General features: G+C 38.2%; 1 protein-coding gene and 1 long non-coding RNA gene across 3 annotated transcripts in view; both read right to left on the minus strand.

Annotated features, from left to right (window-relative positions):
• Positions 1 to 17,500, minus strand: part of LOC137619466 (zinc finger protein 501-like) — a 572,135-nt gene that overhangs the window by 497,754 nt on the left and 56,881 nt on the right. The gene's annotated exons all lie outside the window — the stretch shown is intronic.
• Positions 14,788 to 17,500, minus strand: part of LOC137620102 (uncharacterized) — a 3,148-nt gene continuing 435 nt past the window's right edge. Inside the window, exons 3-4 of the long non-coding RNA XR_011039979.1 lie at positions 15,361 to 15,393; positions 14,788 to 14,971 (exon numbers count right to left, since the gene is read on the minus strand). This is a non-coding gene — a long non-coding RNA (uncharacterized lncRNA). The remainder of the gene's footprint in view (positions 14,972 to 15,360; positions 15,394 to 17,500) is intronic.

Raw genomic sequence — 17,500 nt, forward strand, 5'->3', positions numbered from 1 at the left:
AACTCGGAGCCCAATAGCGGCATTGCCAGTTCTCTTGGGTCATTTTCAAAGCACACCTGGCTCGACCGCTTTAATCTATGGGCGAGCCAAGAAAAGGAGAAAAGGGTCAGCTAATAAGACATTCACCCGGATTTGAACGGTCTTAGAATATAATCTTTTAATTTGATACCCTCTCCAAATTGTTTCCTTCGCTCTTTTTGTTTGCAACCGCGTGGTGACAAGTTGAGACTCTTAAATATAACAAACAACAAAATTGTCATAAAACGATTATCAAACTAACAGAAATAATCTTAATTTTGATATCAAATGAATTCAGCTCTCAATTCTGATTGATTATTAAAAGACAGGATTCTTTACAAAGGATTCAATTAACTATGCTTAATATGGTATATTTACATAGGTGATTTTATTGTTTTAGAATTCATTTAATTAGTCGACAAATTTTTTTTACAACAAAGGTTGTGTTAGCCAAGGTCTATCAAACGTGGTTATGGTGACTTCGTAAGATGAAGTTAGTGCTATCACGAAAGATTCAACGAATTAGTTAATTCAGACCATTTTCATGTCTTCCTTTATAATGTTATCAGTATGCTTAATACCCTTGACCCAATTTTCCTCGCAAATCTGAAACAAAGTCGTTTTTGATATGTTGGTTGCATCTGTGACACGTTTGATTGCTTGGTCAGTTCCAAATTTAACAATTTCATTATCATTTTCCCATTTAAAAGAACTGATAGACAGTGTATGCCATTTTTCTTTTTTCTGGGCGAAAAACACGACGTTGAGAACTTCCCATGGTTTTTACGGAAGCCTATTGTGCAAGACAGTGAATGAGGAAGCTAATCTTCATGCATTTAATAGGATTTGACCAAAGGTCTCAGTGAACTGACCCAGTGAAGATGTGGCAACGTGTATGCCATATCTCTTAGTTTGTCATTTTCCTTCTATTGTCTTAGTGAAGCGAAAGCATTGGGATTAAGGAGAATCGGCAGCGCCGCAAATGAGTTTTGGTGATTGACACCTTAAGCAGCGCGTTGGCTGCCCTTGTTCAAAAGTTGTGTGTATATATATATATATATATATATATATATATATATATATATATATATATATATATATATATATATATATATATATATATATATATATATATATATATATATATATATATATATGCATTTGTATAAATAATAAAATAATCAACACCATTTATTCTGAGTGATTTTTGTGTCAATTTCTCCAGGCATATTGCCGCCCGAAGCTCATGCACCTAAAGCACATGAATGGAGTCTATTGGAGATATATAAAAAAAAAAAAAAAGGAGAAAAAAAAAAACTCTCGACAATCACGCGCACACTGAAATGAAATTAAGTTTAACCTCGCCGTTATCACTAAATCTTAAAGGACAGTCGGTAACTTCAAATATTTTGTATTAGTGAATTATATGACACGTTAGGTCTTAAATACGAAAATATCAACAATCACACGAACACTGAAATAAAATAGAATTTTACCTCGCCTTTATCACAAAACCTTAAATGACAGTCTGACTTTTAACGTGTCATATAATTCACTAATATACAATATTTGGTCTTAAATACAAAATTAAACTACTTTTTCTACTGCTGGGAAACCAGCAATAAATGCATGATACATATTTGCGATGTCACATGAATTATTTATCATTCTAATGAGGGGGTAACTTGAAAACAGAGGGGGTAACTTGAAACCGGTTTCAAACTACCCCCCGCCGGTAATCTGAAACCGGTTTCAAGTTACCGGGGGGGGAGGGGGGGGGTTAGTTTGAAACTGGGGGTAACTTGAAACCTTTACTCCGACCAAAAAAAACTCTATGCCTCCCCGCTCACCAAACCCCCCACCCCCCCCCCCCCCCTGTCCGTCTCGTCCCTTCCCTGAACTATTCCATCCCAGCCACCCCGTCCCTCACCTTACCCTGTCCATCCCTAGGAAGATTAATAGTTTCCCACCAAGACCCATCCTAACCCCAACGTCCAACCCAGTATCCAACCCAATCCAGCCATCTTTCCCATCCTGCCACATCCCTCCCCTATTCTACACCGTATCCTACCCCGTTCTCCCGTCCTCTTTTCTACCCTGACCTTCAAAGTAATTTTGGTCAAAATATTCAAATATCAGAGGAAATGTACATAAGAAACAATGGCGTAGGCTTAGTTTTACATAATCGCGAAGTAGACGTATTTTGTGTTCGAATTCGACTCTGCCTAAGTAGTCATCATTGTGAACGTTTTACTATTATAGGATGGAATGATCTTCCTAATCGGGTGGTTGAATCAGAAGAACTTCAAAAGTTTAAACGTGCAGCAAATGTTTTAATGTTGAACAGACTGACATAAGTCTTTTTGCAGTTTACATTCTGTATAGAATATATATTTTGATATTACTGTTTTTAAAATACTTTATATTAATTGTTCATTATTTCTCATATCGTTTATCTATTTCCTTATTTCCTTCCCTCACTGTGTTACTTTTCCCTGTTAGAGCCCTGGGGGTTATAGCATCTTGCTACTCCAACTAGGGTTGTATCTTAGCTGGTAACAACAACAACAACAACAACAACAACAATAATAATAATAATAATAATAATAATAATAATAATAATAATAATAATAATAATAATAAGTTGTGGTTGAAACCTGTTCAAACTTCTTATTTCCTTTCCTCACTGAGCTATTTTTCCTTGTAGGAGCCCTTGGGGTTATAGCATCTTGCTTTTCCAACAGGGGTTGTAGCTTAGCTAATAATAATAATAATAATAATAATAATAATAATAATAATTATAATAATAATAATAATAATAATAATAATAATAATAATAATCTTGTACTTTTATTTCTTTTTCCTACATTACACCGCATGTCTCAATATTTGCCAATATGGTAGGTACACTGTCTCATGGATCTTTAGTCTCACTAGCAATGCCAAACTCCTACTCCAACATCACTTAGATTAAGAACAGTTGTTCTTCGCTCAAGGAGTTAACTACTGCACTGTGATTGTTCAGTGGCTATTTTTCTCTTGGTAAGGGTACAAGAGACTCTTTAGATATAGTAAGCAGCTCTTTCTAGAAGAAGGACACTCCGAAATCAAACTATTGTTCTCTAGTCTTGGGTAGTGCCATAGCTTTTGTACCATGGTCATCCACTGACTTGGAATAGAGTTTTCTTGCTTGAGGGTACACCCTTCTATCTTATTTCTCTTCCTCTAGTCTTAAGTTTTTATAGGTTATATTTAAGATATCTGTTTTAATGTTACTGCTTTTTTAATGTTTTTCTTTAATATTTTTCACTGTTGGATCATTTGAGCTTATAACATCTTGCTTTTATAATTAGGGTCAATAAATTAGCTCGTAATAATAATAATAATAATAATAATAATAATAATAATAATAATAATAATAATAATAATAATAATAATAATAATAATAAATCATCTTCAGACGTTTAATTTGTGGAACTTTTCTATTTTTCTTTTTTATGTTAATGTTGTAATTTTCATTCTTCGTGAAATATGATGTTGGAATATACCTTATGTAACTTTATAAACATAAGAAAATATATTTCTAGTCATCATTTAATTAAATTATCTTCTATTTAATCAAAATATGAATAGAATTTGATGCGAGTTTTGCATGACTAATAAATTACTATAGTCACCTAATAATAGTTTTCTTTGAATTGAATTTGATACACATTTTCTATTCTATTTTTGGTAGACTAATGTAAACTTAATTTTGTGCACACTTTAGGCGTTTTATCCAATAAATGGTAAATGATTGTTATATAAAATGTTCTTTATGAAACGATATACTCCAATGAGCCAATCTGAGAAGTGTTTATAAAACTGCTAGCTTAAAACGGTAATGGAAAGAGATGAAAAAATGCTTTTATTGGTCGAAACATTGTAATTTCAAAGCTGATAAAGATGCAGCAAACACGTGCAGTAGATACCTCGGCCCCAGGACGTGACTGCTAATTAGTAGCTCCGTGAAGAAGAAGAAGAAGAAGAAGAAGAAGAAGAAGAAGAAGAAGAAGAAGAAGAAGAAGAAGAAGAAGAAGAAGAAGAAGAGAAGAAGTATATTTTGAAAAAAAGTTTGTTGAATATTCTCGCAAATATGCTTTTGGTTTAGGTGAGAAAGGTTTGAATAATCAGTGGTTTTCTTATTCTCTATCAAATCCTGATTAATTTTTATCATTACACCTTTAAAGTTAGATCATAATCATATCGGCATTAATTCGTAATATTTGCTAAAAACACTTTTACTTGAACCCCCTTCTTTAGATAGGTGCATACGTGTTGTTTAGTAAAGGGCAAAGAAGAATAAGAAAATTAATACAATAAGAATAGAATATACGTTTCGTAGACATATATTTAATTGGGTTCATACAAATCTCTCTTTGAAGGTCTATCATACGCTAAGTTGTCTATCGAAGAACTACTTAAATATATCCTATTCAAAATGAAATGTTTCCAGCTAATGGAGAGAACCAGAGAAAATAAGAGTACTGTGGAGGTCCCTGATTGGCTGAAGCAAATATTGGACTTTGTCTACCAATTTTAGGGAATTTTTCACCAAACGGGGACATTTTAGCTGTCCGAGGCACACTATTAGGTTATTTGCATTTTGTTAAGCATTGCTTGTGTTACTGATTGATGGTCTGGGTATTTTCTCCACATTTGACCAGCCCGAACCCATGTTGATTATATAAAGTTACATTTGAGGATTTGTGAGAAATTTTAGAGGTAAAAATAAGATCTTAGTCATTTTAAGGAAAATGACTAGCAAAATCTTTAAGACAGCAGACTCTAATTCAATCCACGAACGTATTGGAAAACGCCATTTTTCCTAACATTCCATCGCTGATAAAATTAATTTGTATTGAATGATTTCATTAGTTAGATTATTCGTAATGCAGTCGACAGATAACGGTAATCACCTCATTATATATGGCATAAGGCTTACCTGAAGAGCTATTGATTCTTCGTCTGTTGTTCGAACTCTCTCAAGCAAAGGTCGTTACCCTCAGTTTTGCTCGAAGTTGGGGAGACGGAGAAACAAGCCTTCAGTGTTACATAAATATAAAGGTTATTGTCAACTTAATTTTGCAGTATTTTAGTTGTAATATTCATGATGACAATAAATAGTTCATGTGCAAACTACATCCGGTTTTAATTTTGTGAATTAAAACTGATTTAAAGTATTCTACGTGTCTATTACACTTAATTCTTTGCTAATGATAAGCGAGCGATGAAATTTGCGTCTAAGATGTGATTAAAAGTATTTGTGCTGCAGAGAGTTTTGGCACATAATCTCATTTTTGTTTTCATCTCGTGATAGTTATATGTGTTATCTTGGAAAGAGAAATAGGAGGTGAAATATGTCGAATTTACCCTTGTAACATGAGAAAGGAAAGTCGAATCTTTATTTATGTATGTAATAAATTGGGTTTAATACATATAGAGAAAGGGAAGTTGAATATGCATGTCTACATACATGTGTGTGCATATATGTATGAAGTTCATGTACGTATGTATATAGGCATGGGTGTGTATGCAGTAGTAACTATACTCAACCTTGATGCATATTGCGAGTTTATTTATTTGTTGAATTTCATAAGTCCCACAAATTTTGCGAATCAAGCATAAACAGCTATTACGTCGGAAGGGGGAGTGATGATGTGGGTGGTACTGATGAGGGGTTAGTGTGTGAAGGAGGAATGTTCTTGGGAGATATAACTTAAGGTTTGAGACTTTAGTAATTTACCCTCGCTAACTCCGTTTTGATAGGCGTGTGTTAGTGTGTTTGTGATTCGCATAACTCAAAGATTATTCGACCCAATAGCGTGAAATTTGGTTGGATAATTGTCCATGATCCAAGAAAAATTTGATCAGATTTTGGGAGTGATTGGCTCAAAAATTAAGGTCACGAAAAGGTCAAAAACGTATTTTTGTCATATCGTGGTCATTTTTTATCTGTTTGGCATGAAACTAGTGCTTAAATTTGCAAGATTCACTTGTCTATCATGTGATGTACATCATGATATAGTAGTGGTGGCATTTCCCCTCTTTATTTATGTTTGTTTGTGATCTGCATAACTCAAAAACTATTTGACCTAATCTCAAAATTTGGTGAGATGGTTGGCTATTGTGGAGGATTAAATTTTGTTTTATTTTTATTTTTGTTTTTGCCAAATCCAGAGAGAGAGAGAGAGAGAGAGATAGAGAGAGAGAGAGAGAGAGAGAGAGAGAGAGAGAGAGAGAGAGAGAGAGAGAGAGAGAGTAGTTAGTGTATCGATTGTTTGTTGTGAGAAAGACTGTTGGTACAAATGAGATTGTTTGTTTATGTTTTAGTTAAGTTACGACAGTGGTGAATGTCTTGGGTGAATGCTTATTTTGATTTGACTGCAGCTTAAGGCAGTTGCGTGTGTAAATGCTGGATTTACTTCATTATTATTTTACCAGCGTGGAAGAGTTTATTTATTCAAAAAGTAAGTACAGTTTTGTTTGTATTTGCTTGTCGTGATTGTGAATGATAGGAACAGTTTATTATTTATCTTTGATTATAGTACGATGGTTAAGTTAGTTAGGAGTGTTCGTAAGTGTTTTTATTTTTTATTTTGGCAGGCCGTGATTCCTCCTTTGGAGAGTTACTTTTCGAAAGTGGATTTACAGTTGATGACCTGGCCTGTAACTGATTTTGTTTAGACTGTTTTTTGGATTGCTGAACTGTTGATGACCTACTATGAGATTCAGGGCCTCTGTAACACGGTTTTTTCGCAATAATTTTTTATCTATGAATTTCATAAATATAACGATTCTTCAGAATGCACCTTATATCTACACATAAATTTTGACTATATTCTGCATTACGTAGGTTGAATAAATTTGGTACTTATAATGTAAAAGTGACGTTTTTTGAAGACGGGCCAACTTATTCAGAGAAAAGGTTTCGAACGCACTCGTTACGTAACTTATGACGTCATTTCTTCCCTCTTTCTCGATCGATGATTGGCTATACGTAACGAAGGATATACCTCTGGCAACAATGACACAAAAGTTTAGATAAAAGCAAAGCAGTACACCTTTATGAACTCTGAAACCTCACCACTGATAATTGTCATAATTAACAACCCAACAAAATATGTTAATAAATACAAAAACCCTTCGATTAAGAGTCTAACTCCCAAAATAAGTTTCCTAAGAAATTACAGTCTACTTTATAGGTCACAATCAAATTGACAAGGTGTAGGGAATAGTTGGTAATTTTCAAAAACGTAGTAGACAAGCTTGATTTGATAACTGCTATATCCAATGTCAAGTAATTTTTATTTATTGTCTATGTACCTACCTATTTACTGTTAAAAAAAGAAAAAAAAATAGGTGGTACCGTATTTTGGCTTTAAACCTTCACCAATAATAATCGTCAGAATGATGACTTCATGAGGCTCCACCCACTTTGGCCTCGATATAATTCAGGATAACACTGAAGGCTATCATGGGCATTGTTGGATCAGAAAATTTAAATTCTGGCTATAAAAACTCACTTCTCGAGTAGCTGTAAGAAGTGCTAAATGATCCTCAAGGATCCCAGCAGTTGGCCTAAACGTTTAAATCATGTATACTACTGTTGCGGCACTACTGCTACAGTAGTATTACTACGCTAGCACAGATACCCCACCCACATTTATGTATCGTTCCGCCATTCATAAAGTCTTTGTCATGTTTTTTCACTGTACAATAAGCCATGGCCCCCTCAGAAATTAAGTTTAACATTAGATGATAGGTTATTTCATTAAGCTGACAAATTATGGCAACTGGGTAGGTTATTGCCGATGTTGAAGCTAAAGATAAAGTATGGTATTATTCCTTCATTGCATTATCATCTTTACTACTATTTGTTTTGCTACATGTGATAATTATTTTAAAGGATAAATGAATTATGTTCACTTTACTTCTATAAATTCCCATTAGATGTACAAATAAAACTCCTAAAACTATTCATGATTTATTTACAAAATGCAGTCATGCTCAAAACATAGCCAACACGGTCGTACGGCCTAAGAAGAAGAAGAAAAAAATATATCGGATGATCCGTTGGTCTGATGGAGAGTTTAGCACAAAAATTTTATTTTAACAAAAATAGTTATATAAAGACTGTTTACATACGATCTCTCTCTTTTTCTCTCTCTCTCTCTTGGTGGAATAGTGAATAGTTAATGGAAATGTTCAAAAGCCTGAATGACATTACAAGTATTATAATCATGTTATGTTAAATACAAATCAGACCATAAACATTGGATTTAAACTAGAAACTGAATGATTACCTATTCAGGCTATAGTAAATATGGCCACGGACTTTCTCTTGACTGTATAAAGTTGCAAGTCGTAAAACAAATGCAGTTTTGCAAACACGGGGGCAATTCCAAATCCTGCTAGCCATTCTTGACTGTTATGGGTTCCAGAGCCGATGGAACAAGGTAAATGGGTGTCTGGTGGATGGGCGGGGCAAAATTTTGTCAAAAGGTGTTTACATTGCTTACTTAATGAATGTTTTCGACTCATGGCTCGTTATCACTGGCCATGGCGTCGGCTAGATCATTTTTACTCTATAAAAATTAAAACTATCGGGTTTAGGTTATTGATAATGCTGACAAAATTTGTGTGTGGTTGTAAAATATACATATGTCAACTTTCAGCTACATCCGATGCATTGATAAGGAGCAAAGTCCAAAAAACCGTGTTACAGAGGCCATGAATCTCATAGTAGGCCTGTGAATTTAGATTGCTGATGATGATGATGTTTATGATGATGATGATGGTGATGATGATTATGATGGTGATGATGATTATGATTATAACGACCACCCCAATCACCGAGACCGTTATGGCAAATTGCCACCCAGCGGACTGTTGATCACAGAGCTGTGTTATTGTGTACTGTGCCGTAAAGACAGTTCGGCTTTCTGTGAAGGAGTGTTGGTCTTGTAATATTATATATACACATATCTATTTTTGGTGTTGGGGGTGTGCGGTTAATGTTAACTTTTGATATTTTTTTTTGTTTATATGAATGGTGTTTTGGTTATTATATATATAGTGCTAAGTTTTGATTAGTTTTAAGTGTTTATTTTGATTGCGGATAGTTTATGATTTATTTTAGTTTAAGAAATATAGTTTTAAGGATATGTTTTGTTTCAATTTTCCTTCTGTCCAAGAGTCCAGTTGATAAAGTAAGGGGAAAGTTTGTGTTGTGGGACAATTGTCAGTTAGAGTGATTCAAAGGTGTGGGGGTTGTTTTGCAACATCCCGCCACACTATGATCCAAGGATAATTTGACTATATTTTGGAAGCGATTGGATCAAATGTCAAGGTCAAGGTAACGAAAAGATCAAAAACGTCTTTTTGCAATATCGTGATCAATTTTTATCTGATTTGCACAAAACTAGTGCCAAAATGTGCATAATTCAATTGTCTATCTTGAAATATATATGATATAGGTGAAGGTATGCTCTACCGAGTGCTCGTACTAGTTAGCTTCCTGAACTTGGTATCTTTCACGTATATCACACAATCCCCCCATTGTGCCTTGAGTTTATTATCGCTATCAGAACTTAGGAATAATCTTAATTTCTTGTATATCAAAGGTTTTTATTCACAAATTGGGTGAAAAATTATGTGTAGCCATTTTACAATGATTTGATTTTCAAGTTTTAATCTTATTAGCTGATTAGTCCAATGATACTTTCTGCAATGGTTAGCCTACCTATAGAATTATATTAAAAGGCTCAAGATTTTTCAATTTTGGCTTCATATCCTGGTTTCATTGCCAGAAAGGTCATTTGGCACCAAGGTGCCACCAGAGATATATATGGAAAACAAGTTTTTAATGCGGACAGCTCTTGATTTATTGACACGAAAATAACTAGCAATTTGTGAGTGCAGTGTGACGGGCCGAGAGAAAGGTTAGGACTCAACGGCAGGAAGCAATCAACTGAGTAGTTTATTATAGAACACTCTCCTGTATATACAAAACCTTGAGGCAACAGGCTTTTTCATGTTCACAAGACAGACAATGTTACAGAGGAAAACCGGAGACATGATTATTCAGGTTCTTTTTAGTGCGAGGGAAGAGCGCAGATACAAGCATAATATATACAAAATAATTTATGTACGATCGTGTGACACACGGTTGGTACATGGCTCCCCCCCTAAAAATGATATACTGAACATGTTAAATAGGACGCCCTGATCTAGAGAGGTGAACTGTAGGCGGGTCATTTGGCAGAAGATAAGCAGGTTTTAGACGATCAATGGAGACCCAGTATTCTTTGCCACGAATGTTTAGTAGAAATGCTTTCGGAATGTGTCGGATCACAAGGAAAGGGCCCCGTGTAAGGGGGCGTTAGCGGTGGCTTGCTAGTGTCGTTGCGCAGGAAGACGTGCGTTGCAGAGTGCAAGTCCGTTGGTATGTGATGCTTCGCTTGGGGCTTGTAAGTCTGGTGGCACGGAGTAAATTTTCCCACGACGTGACATATGCGCTGGATATCGTCGGAGGAGGTTGTAGAAGGAAAAAATTCGGCAGGGACGACCAACGGGTCGCCATACACCATTTCGGCTGCCGAGACGTTGAGGGCGTCTTTAGGAGTGGTCCTTAGTCCCAGGAGGATCCAGGAAAGCTGAGTAAACCAGTTGCAATCCTTGCAGCGGGACATCAAAGCTGCTGTGAGGGTGCGATGAAAACGTTTAACCATTCCATTGGCAGCGGGATTTTAGGCTGTTGTCTGATGTAGGGTGATGCCCAGGAGATTCGCTAATGATGTCCACAATTGAGAGGTGAAAGTGGTTCCCCTATCAGAAGTAATATGCTCAGGGATACCAAATCTTGAAATCCATCCAGAGAGTAAGGCAGATGTACATGAGGCGGACGTTGCAGTTTCCATAGGAATGGCTTCAGGCCAACGAGTGGAGCGGTCGATGACGGTAAACAGGTAATGATGTCCTTGTGATGTGGGTAGGGGGCCTACAACGTCGACGTGAATGTGTGCGAAATGACGCTGACGTTGAGGAAAGGTGCCCACTCCTGAATCCGTGTGTCGATGTACTTTGAAAGTTTGGCAAGAAGTACAGGCGCGGACCCAATCCTTAGCATCCTTAGAAATGCCGTGCCAAATGAACTTTGCCTTCAGCAGCTGTGCAGTAGAACGGCACGAGGGATGTGAAAGGCCGTGAATGAAATCAAACACCGGCCGTCGCATGGGAGCAGGAATCCAAGGTCGCGGTCTACCAGTACTGACGTCACAGAGGAGAGTGGTGTTGGAGTCTTCGAGGGGAAAGTCTTCCCAACGGAGGGACGTGCAGGATGTTCTACATGCTTGATACTCTGGATCCTGTCGTTAGGCTTCAGCCAAGGCGTTTTAATCCGATCCCAGTTCAACGGCAGCCGACATGTTTCTTGACAGGGCATCGGCAACAGGATTCATTTTCCTAGGGACGTATTGAAGGGTGCAATTGTATTCAGCCACGGCGGAGAGATGTCGGTGTTGATGGGCTGACCAGGCGTCAGACTGTCGAGTGAAAGCGTGCACCAGAGGCATGTGGTCTGTGCGAATGACGAAGGGCGTACCTTCTAAAAAATGACGAAAGTGACGGACAGCCAAGTGCACCGCCAGCAATTCTCGATTGAAGGTAGAATAACCCGATTCTGCCTTGGACAGTTTTCTGCTGAAGAAGGCCAATGGGCGGGGCGAGCTGTTGACCACCTGCTCGAGTACTGCACCAATAGCGACGTCGCTGGCATCGGGGCATGTGGGATAGGAAAAGTGAGAGCCACAGCAGTTGATAGGGCCTTCTTTGCATTGCAGAAGGCTGCATCTTGAAGGGGACCCCACTTCAGGTCCTTTGGCTTGCCCTTGAGGGAGGCGTAGAGGGGAGCAAGAGTGGCGGTAATGGCTGGCAGAAAATGGTGATAATAGTTGATCATGCCCAAGAATTCCTGCAGAGCTTTGACGGTCAAGGGCACGGGGAAGTCCTGAACGGCTGCTACCTTCTCAGGGAGGGGATGGACTCCTTCAGGAGTGATGCGGTGCCCTAAGAACAACACTTCGTTGGCGCCAAAGGTACACTTGTCGTACCGGACTACAAGGCCGTTTTGTTGCAGGCGGTCGAGCACGATGCGCAGGTGACGGAGCTGTTCCTCTTTTGAGGAGGAGAACACAAGTATGTCGTCCACATAACATATACAGAAAGGGAGGTCCCCTAAGATGCCATCCATGAGACGTTGAAACATGGCCCCAGCATTACGAGGGCCAAACAAGGAGTAATTGAAGGTGTGTGTACCAAACAGAGTGGTGATGGCGGTCTTGGGGATGTCTTCTGGGTTCATAGGCACCTGATAATACCCCTTCAGGAGGTCGAGCGTAGAGAAAACCTTTGCTTTGTGCAGGTAGGAGGTCACGTCGGCAATGTTTGGGAGGGGGTAGTGATCCGGTTCTGTTTGTATGTTCAGGCGCCTGTAATCCCCGCATGGACGGAGGGAGCCATCTTTCTTCAGAACGATGTGTAAGGGTGACGACCATGGGCCGGTGGCCTTTTGGCAAAGGCCCATTTCCTCCATTTCGGCGAACGTCTGTTTGGCGGCTGCCAATCGTTCCGGTGCCAGACGTCTGAATTCTGCGAAGACTGGGGGTCCCGTCGTCTTGATATGGTGATAAATACCGTGCTTGGCAGGAGCCGTGGGCGTTTGGCGAAGTTCTGGACAGAAAACTTCCGGGTACGACGTGAGGAGGTGGGCGTAGGCCTCCGTGGGTGCGCTGATGTGGAGAGCGAGGTTAGAGGGGGCGGGTTGAAGAGGTGTCGACAAGTACAAGTCTGCGTTGACCAATCCGAACGATAATGTGAGGTTCTCGTAACCGTAGGTGGGTATCGCAGATCCGTTGGCAGCTACCAAGCGGACGTTGGCAGATGTAGACAGACTACGTCGTGCATTGAAGAGTTTCCTTGGCAAAAGAGAACAACATGCACCCGTGTCTACCAAAAATTGCACGCCCGTTCCTGCATCCTGTAAAAAGAAAAGATTAGAAACACGGGAGGCCACTGCCACGAGCGATGGCCTACTTACACGTTTTTTGGCCACTGACAATCCTTTACACATTTCTTCGCTGTTGCCCCGAATCTGAAGTGGTAGTAGCAAAACTGCGGTGGATGGGAGGTAGTAAGTGGCTGTAGAAGTCGTTTGTTGGGGCGCGAGCGATTGGTGGGTGGTGGGCGGCTTTGTCGCTACTTCGGCACGTCACGGGGTAGGCGTGTATGTCCTTCGGCATTCATGTCAGCTGCGGTTGACGTTGGATAGGCCTCTTCGTCAGGGGTGGAGGCGTTGATGGAGGTCTTGAAGTGGCTGTCCATAAGGGCGTCGGCTTTGGTCATCAAGTCCTTTATGGGTAAACTATCGACATCGGGTATGGCAGCGCGTATAGGTCTGGGTAAACGGCGTATCCAAAGGGCACGAAGTAGGTTCACCTCACGAGGAGAGCCGTCTGCGGCAGGTTGAAGGCGAGCAATACTGGTCATTTCCCTGAGGGCAAGCGAAGCCCTTTGGTCCGCCAATGGTTGTTGCGAGAGCTGGCGACGGCGAGTACTGCTGCAGAAGGTATGTTTTGAGGGCGTCATACGCTATTGTGGTGTCACCTTGTTCACAAAGCCAGTCGGATATTTCTGGGAAGGTGTCCTCGGGTATCGCCGCGAGAACATAATCTGCTTTGGTGGTTGAGCGAGTCACGCCCTTGATGCGAAACTGGACTTCTGCGCGCTGAAACCAAGCAAACGCCTCTCCGCTGGCAAACGATGAAAGTTTGAATGGAGCGGCCGTAGCGCCAACTGCTGTAGAGTCCGCCATAGTACCAACAATGGAGGGGCGAGGGGGTGGGGGTGGAAGGCGGTGGAAGCGAGTCGACTTCCGGGGTCACCAATGTGACGGGCCGAGAGAAAGGTTAGGACTCAAAGGCAGGAAGCAATCAACTGAGTAGTTTATTATAGAACACTCTCCTTTATATACAAAACCTCGAGGCAACAGGCCTTTTCATGTTCACAAGACAGACAATGTTACAGAGGAAAACCGGAGACATGATTATTCAGGTTCTTTTTAGTGCGAGGGAAGAGCGCAGATTCAAGCATAATATATACAAAATAATTTATGTACGATCGTGTGACACATGGTTGGTACAGCAGAAATAATTCAAACTCTGCAATCATATAACATTCAAACCTGCTGTGCACTCGTTCTTTCGTTTGGTCGTCAGTTTTCAGTTAGTCCTATCCAGGACTACTGGAAGGGCTGGTTTCCTGGACCTATTCCATCGTGGAACCCTGAATCCTACAGGACCTACTAGATCTGTTTGACATATACATTCTTAGGTCTTAAGAGTATCACTCATCGAACTCTGTGTTTATTGTAGAATCCACATTATCGAAGCACTTGGAAATCAAGAAAATCCTCAGTCTCCTCTTGAAAACCTTAATATCTTCAGTCTTTCTAAGGATGTTTAGTGGGAGCATTCCATATCTTACATCAAGCTTTAAGTCTATTAAACATAATCAAATACCTATTTATGATCGTAGAGTCGATGTTTAATAATATTTCTACTTTTGATTTAATTTCTATTTTGTGTTGATGCATATCAAGTGAAATCTTAGAGATTTGAAGTAGGAAAGGGTTAAGAAAAACTAATGATAAGTTTTATTTTTATTCCATAATCCAATAAAGAACTGTTGCAGAGATTAATAATTCTAAACAATTGGTTTTACAAGGGTAAATTTCAAGCATATTCCCATTTAAGATTTACAATTAAGATGCCGAAGATATATTTCCATATTTCCTTTTAGACTTGCCTTTCTTCTTTTCTTCAATCCTCTATCTTGCTGAACACTCCTCATTAAACTGAAAAAACAAAATCATTTCAAATTCAATATCAATTTAAGTGAACAACTGGACACACTCACACCTGTCATCACGTAACATCCTATGTACGTTATACCACAGAATAAAATCGAGTATCTGATATCTGATTTCCTCAGAAATAATACTATTGTTCCTTTGGGGAAAATGTTTGATCTTTGGGATTGGGAAAATAAAAGTTCTTTTAAACAACACTAGACAGAACAACATTTAGTTGAGTCTTGAGTTGCCATAGCACAATGAAAAAACTCGGTGATTTTGAACGGAGAATGTGTCCTTCATGTGTGTGCATATATATGTTTAATTGCATACATTTCAAAATCCAAAGCTTTATTTAAGATGCTAAACTATTGGGCAAAAACATATCATACCTTGTTCCAAAGTTTCTCCAGCTTTTCCCACCCCTGCAAAAGATAAGAGAGTATCAATCAAAAGCTTGAAACTGAGTAAATATGAATGACACTTGTGGAAATATTACAAAATACCTAAGATAAGGACAGGGCACAAAAGAATATTCAAATAAAAGAGAATAACATTCGTCATGAGTAATTAACAATAGACAAACTCAGGGACACACTTGAGTTGGAACATCTAAACGTGCTTAAATGGTTTGGTTATCGCCGTGATCACATTAAGTTTACCAGTCATGACCAAATATAATAGATTGCTTTGCTCTGAGAATTTAGTCTGTCTCACACGCTGACCAATCTGCCCTGTCCGGCATTGTGACGGAAACTGTTCAATGCACATGTAGTTTTTTGTACAAGTTTATAAGTGTGCATATATGTAGGTTACATATGTGTGTGTGAGTGTGTTCTAAATCTTAAAGGAGAGACAGTTTACACTTTTGAAATGAGGAAAGTGTAAATGAGTGTATTTTGAATCTTGATTTTCCAATCAGGAATTATGTGAGTACATTTTGTGGCCTTAAACCTGCTGACTGGGTCTGGTGCCAATGATGTTTCCGCTGACTCTCTGTCTGTTTGTATGAGTTTACATGTCGATACCACAGCATTTATCTGTGTATGATTGGGCAGCCTCTATGACACATGCAAGATGTTCGTCTGCTATATATATATATATATATATATATATATATATATATATATATATATATATATATATATATATATATATATATACATATATATATATATATATATATATATATATATATATATATATATATATATATATATATATATATATATGCATCATCATCATTATCATCATCTACCTACGCATATCTACGTAAAGGGCCTTTGTTAGATTTCGTCAGTCGTCTCTATCTTGTCCTTCTAAATTAACATTCCCCCATTCATCTTTTCATATTTCACTCTTCCTAGTACTGTAGTGCTTGGTCTTTAATGTATTTTAGTGACTCGTGGAGCTCGGTTGAATGTTTGGTAAACTAATCCCTCTTGGGGATTGTAAAGAGCAACCCCAAACTATCTCCTTCTACCCCTCACCATGACCTCATCCACATATGGCACTCAAATAATCTCTTTTATGGCTTCATTTATAATCCTGTCCTGCCATTTAACACCCAATATTCTCCCGTGGACTTTTCTCTCAAATCTACAAAATCTGTTGGATATTGTTTCATTGTCATACCACGACTGGTGTCCATACAGTAACACTGATCTCATTAAACTGATATATCACCTGAGTTTTCTTATACAATTTTCAGGTTATTTTAAATCTTTTCTTAAACCTTAATTCTAATGACCCTGTATTAGAGATCACAGTTCCAAAAGATATTGATTCAAACTCAATAATCCTTTACCATTAAAATTATATTTTATCTTCCATTCCATTTTCGGTTCTCATCATTTCTGCCTTTCTTCTATTTATCTTGAGCGTAATCTCAAATGATATTTCATGCATTTTGGTAAGCAATCTTCGCAAGTTCTATGATGTGCTGCTAATACACACGCACACACATAGACATGAACATATACACACATACACACATATACAGTATATATATATATATATATATATATATATATATATATATATATATATATATATATGTGTGTGTGTGTGTGTGTGTGTGTGTGTGTGTGTTTGTATGAGAGAGAGAGAGAGAGAGAGAGAGAGAGAGAGAGAGAGAGAGAGAGAGAGAGAGAGAGAGAGAGAGAGAGAGAGAGATTACTTATATGAGAAATAGGCTGAATATCTACTTTTACTCTTTCCTACAATAAATATAGACTGAATTTTTTTCATTAGTGTGAACGATTCACAAATGTTGTTATCAGCAATAAATTAAACCTACAATCAAGAGGCTTTGATGCAACTTTCAATCGTAGGTCAAATATTGAGTAGAAATTGATGGATTGTTGAGATTAGTTTGGTGGCTTCGGTTACGTCAGTGGACTCGTATGTTTGATATACAACTGCTTTAAATAATGGTCATGTTTTCATTATCAATCCATTTTCATTGGCTTGATCACGTACTTTGAAATGAAGAATAGTGAGTGTATCTTCACCATAAAAGGACCTTTGCAT

Source organism: Palaemon carinicauda, chromosome 26 (genome assembly GCF_036898095.1).
Source record: "Palaemon carinicauda isolate YSFRI2023 chromosome 26, ASM3689809v2, whole genome shotgun sequence".
NCBI classification, from domain to species: domain Eukaryota; kingdom Metazoa; phylum Arthropoda; class Malacostraca; order Decapoda; family Palaemonidae; genus Palaemon; species Palaemon carinicauda.